Here is a 9,871-nt window from a genome sequence, read left to right as displayed (position 1 = left end):
AAATAAGGTCTCAGTTTTGTGATAATCCTTATATAAATAGGAATAATTTTCTCATTGAGCATGAAGCAAATGTGCTTTGGTAACAGTTGCACTACTTCACCATTTGTATCATTTATTTTTCTGGCTCTGCATGCATGGTTGCACTGCACCATTTTTTGCCATTGGTTTGCAATGTTTTAAGTTTTAATAGGATTGTTAACTTTAAGGTTTTTTTTTTTCATAATCTCTAGTATCGTCAATCTTCTTACATGTATTGGACAACAACTTTTATGGAGTGTTTCACATTTTTATGGCATGTATCTTAATATATATGCATGATCTTATGGTTTGACTGCACTTTCGGAGGAATTGGAGCATACTTTGGTGTAAATTAATCATTACTATTAAAGTGATTATATCTCACTTTATACATAACATAAAATTATTAGTCAAAAAGTTTATCATATGTAAATAATTAGCCGCAAACGAGGACCCCTAATCAAAGATACATTGGATGTGTCATTTGTCTGAAAGAAGTTATAACAAAATAATTACAATTAGAATGTTCTATTTACTCATTGTTATTGCATTTATTTTACTCTTGGTTCTGTGCAAGAATTTTTTTTGAGTTCAAATCTTTTAAAAATGATGATGATTTGGTTTGATAATCTTTGATTTAATTTGTCTATATTAAGTGTGTGTAATCATAAGTTTAACTTCTTTCTTAACAATAATAATGATGAAATTTTTATGGTACACTCCATAATAATGACAGTTTAACCGTGTGATTTGGGCATGTAGATTTCAACTTTCTATGTTCACCTTTTAACTGGTGCAATGAAATTATGTGAAGAAATTTAAACTTTATAAAATTATACAGAGTACTTGTTGTAGATTAAAAATAACTAATCATTAATTACACAGATTGATGTGTGTTTTTATATCATAATTTTTTAATTTATACTATTTTTTCATTAAAAAAAAGTGAATTTTATCCTTATACTTCATCCGTTTCTTTTTAGTTGACACGTTTCTTTAGTCATGTTTGCCAATGCACTTATACAATCATTAATATCTTTAATTATCAATAAAAAAAAATTATGAAAAGTTGATACTTTGAAAGTCGTGACGAATCTAAAAAGATCCCACATGACTATATTTTTCATTACGTATAGAGCACAAAATACGGTCAAAGGGAGGTGGATGAATAGTGTTAAAGTCAAAACGTGTCAACAAAAAAGAAACGGAGGTAGTATGTGTTTGTAGTTCTATGTGTTACATATATCATAATTCATTGCATCAAAAAAATATATCATTATTCATTACCCATGTATGTATGCAAACACTAACACACATTAATAGTATTGCAATTTAGTTTTGTAAATGACTATTCGAGGTAAATGAATATTCGAGGTATATTCTCTATCAACATGGAATAAAATTATGATAATTTAGTTTTGTAAATGAATATTCGAGGTATATTCTCTATCAACATGGAATAAAATTTGGCTTCTATAATATTGACATATATGATGCTTTTGAATAAAGACGATATGTTCACATACTTATTATTAGGTTCACAATTTTAATGATTGTTTGGCCATATTAGTTTATTTTAATAATTTTGACTTATCAGAGGTGACAATCGAGTCATTAGGGTAGAATTTGATTCAGGTCGTATTATTTGTTGTTCTATTGTCAATATGTTTGATTATATAAAATCATCATTATACAAATATTGGTTATTGGGTTGGGTGGGTTTGGTTAGGGAGAAATAATGTTATTTGGTTGAGTTCTGGGTCAGATAATCAAGTATACTTCTTCCGTTTTATTAATATTGCACCACTTGCCTTTTAAGAAAGTTTCACAAATATTGCACCATATCCATTTTAGGAAAAGAAATACTCCCTCCGTCCCTTAATACAATGCCTCTTTTGAGCATTTATTCCTCACATAATAAAGAGAAAGAGGTATTGTATTAAGGGACAGAGGGAGTACTTGTGTTCACACTACAAACACCTAATATACCCTTGCTTTTCAACCCTTACTTTTTATTTTGTGTATACAATCACATGGCCTTTTAAGAAACTTTGTATTTCTACCTTTCTCTCTCATCATTTTTTCAACTTCCAAAAATTTTATGCCAAACCCTTATGGTGCAATAATAAAAGAACGGAGGAAATAGATAAATTCTATCAGCCTTATGGCATAGGTTATTAATCTTTTGACATTTTAAGTATCTCATCCTTGTTAATTTTACTTATATAATGTGGTTGCGTCAATTTGTTGGAATTAGAAGATAAACTTGTGACTTTTTAGGATTCCGAAGAAAAACTCGAGAACCAAGCAACAAAAATAATTGATGTGTTAAGGGCCTGTTTTGATTTACTGAATTAAACTGATTGGGGCTGAACTGAATAAAGTTGAAATGAGTTGTTTATGAAAGATAGAAATTAGGAACTGAGTTGAATTGAACTGAATTAAAATTAAGCTTAAAAGAACAGGCCCTAAAGGTGATTGTTACCTAAGGGCCTGTTCACATTTACTGAATTGAGCTAAACTGAACTGAACTGATTGGAGTTGAGCTGAACTGAACTGAACTGAGCTGAAATGAATATTTTATGAGAGAGGGAAATTAGGAGCTGAAATGAACTGAACTGACCTGAAATTAATATTTTATGAGAGAGGGAAATTAGGAGCTGAACTGAACTGAATTGATTGGAGCTGAACTGAATTGAGCTGAAATGAATATTTTATGAGAGAGGGAAATTAGGAGCTGAACTGAACTGAACTGATTGGAGCTGAACTGAACTGAACTGAAATTAAGTAAATGTGAACAGACCCTAAGTGCATTTAAAGGTAAGATGCAATCAAGAGTTTGTTTATATTTTCAGGTAAGAAAGACAAAATTCGATTAGGCTCTATGAGATTTGATCCCTAAAACAGTACACAAGGATCTGTCAATCTCAAAGTAATGTTTATTACTCGTATGTACGAAGTACATATGTACGTGGGGGTCAAATTTCTAAATTAAAGTCTAAAGCTTCCTTGTTTGCAGAGTTGAAGACAATAATTATAGTTCGACACATTCTTCTGGTTTTCCTCTGTTGTTTGGTCAAGTTGAGACTAAGGAAGGATATATACTAGAATTTATATCATAAAGGTCTTCATAGACTTCAAATAGCTAAGTTTTCAATACGTTTGGAAAACATTTATTGTTGAAGAATCGAAATTCTAATTCGAGACATATTGCAGATAATAAAATCAATTTACTCATTTTTTCAATTTGGCACATTATTTGACCATATACTACGTAGCATTTAGTCATTTACTACTTCCTTTTTTTTAATGTAAACACAATTTTTTTTTAGTTAATAATGGTCTCTAGTCTCGCTCTACTCTCTAATATTGTATTTTGGTCAATAATAATTCTGATTATATATCAACAAACAAAAACAAAAATACAAGAATTTTAAAACTTACATGTTGTAACAAAATTTTCAAAGTCTCACATGATTAAACAAATAAATTTCTTACATTGGTGTGTGAAGTCGTGATAAAAGTTTACGAAGTTTATTGACCATAAACAAGAGAGATTAGATGTTGAATTTACTTTAGAATGGAAATTAAGTATGTACCTATTTTTATAGAGTATGTACGTACTCCGTATAACTTTAGGGTCAATATATTTTTTTCATGAAAAATGCCAAAGTTATTGGGTTAGATGATGGAATTTCTACTTCAACACGAAAACCTCATTTAGTTAAATCATTGAATCTTTTGAGAATAAAATTTCCTAAAATTTGTGTTTTCAAAGTAAATACAAGACAAACAAGTACACATACATTTATTTCTAATAAATTCAAATTTTCACATATTTATATGTCAATCAAGCAAGTTAGAAAGTTGTTACAATTTAATTGTGCTTTTGTAAATTGTTTATTAGGGTATACTATTGGATTTATGACTTATTTTCAATCTTTACAATTTTACAATACAATTAAGTGAATTCTAACATTTTTCATCACTTATACTACCTTAAATAATAAAGTTGTCAAATCAAGCATGTTAGTAGATTTAGTGCAGGTTCATATATGCGTACCCAAGTTAATCAATTCTTATTCAAGCTACTTCGAATGTGATTAATTCAATTTTTGACAACTTTAACCTTAAGGTTCGATCAATTGACGCGCACTAAATTGATAGATTATTTGATCTTTGAATTTCACGATTTGATTGGCTCGATACATCTTGTAGCATTCCTATTCATGAATCTTTTAAGCCATACTTCATAATTTGTATTTTCTAATAAATACATGTTAATATTACCCTTTAATTACTTAAGTACACGAGTAACTTGAAATAAAAAAAAATTATAATACGTCAATTATTGCCTATATAATTTTTTAATCTTATAAAATTTATATATATATATAGACTTTAAGACTAGGGGCCTGTTCTCATTGACTGAACTCAGCTGAACTGAACTGAACTGAACTCAGCTGAACTGAAGTGAACTAAACTGAACTGAAATGAATATTTTATAAGAGAAGGAAATTAGGAGCTGAACTGAACTGAACTGAACTGAATTGAGCTGAATTGAACTGAACTGAACTGAACTCAGCTGAACTGAACTGAACTGAACTGAACTGAACTCAGCTGAACTGAACTGAACTGAACTGAATTTCAACGTAAGAGAACAGGCCCTTGATGATCATCAAAATGATCCACTTTTTGAGTCAAATATTTTTTTTGTTGGCCTATCAAAATTGCGGCGGTATACTCTTAATTAATTAATAATTCGAGTACTAAGCAGTTGAACCTTTTTGGTACACGAACTTCGATGCAGGACTTTTTTTCAATGACTTTTTTCCTATAAAATAAGTTTGGTGTGTTACACTTTTAAGGAAAAAATTACTCGTATAAGTGGCCGGTGGACTGTGATTGGACGTTATTTTCATGTCTCAAATTTTGTAACTGTTTAATTTTTCATGGCCGGTGTTATTTCATGCAGTTGTGAAGATTTTGGGTATTACACGGGTATGTTTATTTGACACTTTGACCATATATATTATGTAGTCTTACATTTAAATAAAATCAAATATGATATAACTATAATAATGTAGGATAATTTTACAATGGCTACAATAATTTTGTGGCCACTATAACTTTTAAATCATGGTCGTACACTTGTTGATATTAATTCCACGTCATCCATATTGAGTTGAGGCACTTGACTTGACAAAAAAAAAAAAAAAAAAATCAAAAATTAAAACTGCATTACCCCCTTCCTTTCTAAACTCGGATCCTCATACGGAGTATTACATTATTAAATTACTCCATTGCTTACCATGAATTAATAATGGTTTTCATAGGTAACCCTACACAGCAGAAATTAAAACAATTAGTTCATGGTGATCCGATCAAAATTCCACCATTGATCATTTCTGCTATACCTTGCTTCCATTTTCTGTAATCTGATCTAATGCTTATGTTAATCAATCTAATGTTGTTTCATCACATAATTTGAATTCTTGATGTTTATATTATCGGAGTATATGTGTGTAAATTAATTCTCAATCTTCCATCAATGGAGGAATAGTTATACGATCATTAAATAAATTGATAGAGTTTTATTGATTTTTTTTATTAATTGGTAAAAGCAGTTTTTTTGGATTAAAAAAAGTTATGGTTTAATAAATGAATGGATAGGATTTCCACTAAAAAATAAAGGGTCTAGATTAAAAGTAATACAATGGCCACAATTTTAATGTAGCCATTGAATAGTCTTCCTAATAATGTAATGAATTATCTAATTAAATTACGTAATATATGAATATAATAATAAAGGAACTATACAAAAAACAAATGTCAACTTTATTATATTATGGATTAGAGGGATTGATTTTATATGCATGCACTCACGTACTATAACCTTATGATAAAGGACTCTTTATGGACTTGCTCCAACATCATATTGTTCCTTAGGCTTCTCCTTTTTTTTTACACACTTACGATGAAGAAAATCACACTTAAATTTGTGTTTGTGTAATCGTGTTTTTTTTAAAAAAAATATTTCGTATGTTATTTGATATATATACTTTATGCATAAAACTTTCTCCCTTTTTTTTTTTAATTGCATCATTATTGTAATTGCGGACTCTTAGCTAATTTTTGGAGTAAAGAAAGACAGAGAGAAAAAGTATAATAGAAAGAATTGATTAGATTAAAGAGAAAATGATGCATCTAAATTAAAACTTTTTTTATATATAAAGTGATGCATATAGTAAAAAAATGGAGAAAGTAGCTTATAAAATTGTCTTTTAATGTGTAGAGCAAGGTAATAGAGTTTTTTTACATTCAAGAAAGAATAAAATCAATCGAGGTGCAAGAGTAGCTCAAACAATAATCATCCCACTCGATCAAGGAGCATACTTGGGTTCGCGTCTCATCACCAAAGAGAAGGCAGATATACATTATTGTTGGGGGTTCTATACGTTCACATTTGTATAATTTACCTAAAGAAGTAGGTGAGTCAGCAAGGTATATGCATGTACTATTGTACTCACATATACTCAGAGTTATGTAAAGAAGTTTAAATTTTTTATTCAAAGCTCAACCACGAAATGTTATGAAATCAAGAGGGATGTTTTTTCATTTGCATAATATGGTAAGGCCAAACCTAAAGGAGGAGGAGGAAGAGAAGAAAAAATAAATAAATAAATAAATAAAAAAGACCTTTTTAATTAAAAGCATATGCAAATTGTTCAGCTTTATAGGTCATGCTTTTAGGAGCGGAGATAAATTAAAAAGTACTCGTAAGAGATAGTCACACCCTCAAAAACTAAAATTGGTAGAGATCGATCATTTGACCTAAAGATCACATACACGGTGAAATCTATAGCAGCACTACTTAATGCAAATACTTTCTACTCGTATTTTGCAACGTGACATGTTCAAGAGCACAAAGAGTGGAAACTTACGTGTCGTCCCTTGTGAATTGGAGTGATAACATGACTGAAGAAAAGCCATTCTCGCCACGTGCTAAAATTCATCACTATTTTTTTTTTTTTTTTTTTTTTTTTGTGCCTTTTCCTTTTTTCAGAGGTAATGAAAATTGTAAATCAATATGATCAAAAAAAGATGTTAAAAATCAAATATGATTAAATGTACGTCAAAAAATTGTATGTATTGCATAAAAGTCTAGGTGCACTAGATTGCTTATTTATTAGCTTAGGAAATGTGTGAATTTTCAATTTTTTTTTTTTTGAAAGCAAGCTACGAATATCATTGAATTTTAACAAATTACTATGAATTTGTTGTGAATATGCAATAATCGATCTCTATTTAACAAAACGAGATTTGCACCTTGAAAACTATCGGAGTTGTATTGTCAATGAAACTTAGTTAAATTTAAATTTTAATTATAAAATTGAGAATTTTTGGATATAACGTAACCTTATTAAAATTACGGTTTGACCAATGAAATTGTAAGGATTTTTTTTAATCCCTTTAGACTAATTTCTACGTAGTAAACAGAAAATTAAATAAAAATAATGAAGCCGAGTTCAACTTAGAATCAAACAATGTCGAATTGCCCAAATCTATACGTAAGATATATGTACAATTATTAGCATGTCTCAAAATTGTTTACAAAGAAATGCAAAAACACCATTATTCTCTTTTCGATGAACACAACAACTCTCAGAGAGTTTATTCAAAGACCTTCTAACAAGATTTTTGAGTGGACAATCTTCCACTAAGTTAAGGTATGTTTTTAGGTCATGACATTTTGCAACGTCCAGGTTTCCCAAGTAGTATGATAGTTGCTCTGATTCGCTGTTTGCTAACCGGAGCTCCCGTCCCACCTCGGCGTACACCCACCACTGTGTGTCCTCCACCCTAAATTGTTGGACCCAATTCAAGCATAGCTCCGCCAATGGGTTTAATTTTTTGAATCCATTATTGTTACTAGGACTTCTACTTTCAACTTCTCCGAACCCAAAATGGCTACCACCACAACTACTTTTAGTTTTACTAGAACGACTAATGATGTTACTATCAATTCTACCAGGACGATTACTTTTATTGTTAGTGTTATTGTTATTGTTATTGCGAGGATTTTTACTACTTTTTTCCTCAATTTTTTTAATAGGACTAGTACTTTTATTTATGTTGACAAATTCTTCATTATTATCAGTAACAAAGCCGGGTACTTTAGTGATGAGATCACTCGGATTGACCACCCTTAATATTTTCGTCCCTTGCTTGTCTACAAGGGAACGGAAGCTTTGGTTTCCCACTCGTGGCCCACCGAAGGATATCACGGTCACGAGTGGGGCCCGGTCGAACGTAGTCTTGATGTCGTAGGCTGCCAACGTAGCGAGGGCAGCCCCGAGGCTGTGGCCGGTGATGGTTATACTAAGAGGCTGCTTGTCTTGGTAGTGCTTGAGGATCCGACTAACCTCCATTCTTATTGAGTCCTGGAGACTGGGCCACATGTCGGTGCCCGAAGTGTACAGGCTCAGAAACCCACTTTCTACCATTGGGGGGCCGTCTAAGTCCCCTGGGTCCACATTGTCATTATTTAACGATGTGGACCCAGGGACAGGGACTGGGACTGGGGCTAGAGTGGCTCGTAGGTTCTCTAGCCACTCTAGACACGTGGCGGTCCCACGTAAGGCGATGACTACCTCCCGGCGCCCCAGGTGGTCAATCATCGCCTTATCAGTACAGACCGCCACGTACCCAATCCAGCTGGTCTTCACCGGAGACCAGCTAGATTGGGCCCAATCGGGTACTTGAATCCCCGAAGTAGCCCGGAGGTGTCGGGTAAGCCGAAACCCGGGTGTTGGCAACCCACAATCTTGGAAAAAAGACTTTTTTTTATACTTGGATGACCCAAATGAGGGTGATCCGGGATCAAAGTCGAACCCCCGGTACGTAGCCTCAATAAAGGATCCGTACCGGAGGATCTCATCGCGAAGATTATCATCAAGTGGGTCAAGTAACCCTTCCCAATCCCTCGCACCCATGTACTCCTTCCAACGATCAGCAACACGGGGCGAGCCCATATGCCTCACCCCTCGACCCGACTTACTCGTTGTCGTTGTCGGTTTAATAGAATGATGAAGGAGGGACTGCTGAGATGACTGGAAAGTCATCATAAGTTGTTGAGTTTGTTTAGTGAGATTGCAATGCTGCTGCGTGGGGACATGCGGTGTTATGCCGGAAGTAGGGATATCATATGGTAATGCAAATGACTTCATAGACAGCCTCATTATATATATATATATATATATATTTGGGCTGCTATGATATTATTCGTACGAAAAAACTATATATTATACGATCAAATAAAGTTGTTATTGTTATTGATGAATAATGATGAAGATATTTTTGGGGGGGATTTTAATTTACATATAAGCTAATGTTGAAGAGTAGCTGTAATGTAGCAAAAAATAATGTTTGGGAATGAAGAGTTTAAGCATTGCCAAATTTATAGGAGTGGAGAGGGGTAGAGGAGGAAAAGGCATAAAATGGAAGAATGAAGAGTGTGTGATTGAGACTAGTGTGAGTGTGACACTAAACGAGTAGAATCTCATTGGTTGAATTTTCTTCAGAGAGAGAAAACTCTTGATTTTTTTAAATACATAATTTATTTCTCCATTTCTTATTAATTGCGACTTTAACGTTATTATTCATATAAGTAGTTTTTTACTTCTTTTAATGATTTGCACTTTAAAAACAAGAAAATAATAATAATAATAAGGGAATTTCTCAACGGTAACCCCCAATTTTTGCTACGCCCCAATGGTAACCTCCCCTTTTTTTAATTATACAAAATGACCTTAGTTAAAAAATTCATCTCACTCATAACCTAATTTCATTA

At 32.2% G+C, this 9,871-nt stretch overlaps 1 pseudogene; it reads right to left on the bottom strand.

Annotated features, from left to right (window-relative positions):
- Positions 1–7,619: 7,619 nt before the first annotated feature.
- Positions 7,620–9,260, bottom strand: LOC145613548 (phospholipase A(1) DAD1, chloroplastic pseudogene; annotated as a pseudogene).
- Positions 9,261–9,871: the final 611 nt, after the last annotated feature.

This window comes from Chenopodium album, chromosome 25, assembly GCF_948465745.1.
Source record: "Chenopodium album chromosome 25, dcCheAlbu1.1, whole genome shotgun sequence".
Classification (NCBI taxonomy): Eukaryota; Viridiplantae; Streptophyta; class Magnoliopsida; order Caryophyllales; family Amaranthaceae; genus Chenopodium; species Chenopodium album.
Note: the sequence above shows the minus strand (reverse complement) of the source record. Positions and strands in the feature narration are given on the sequence as shown.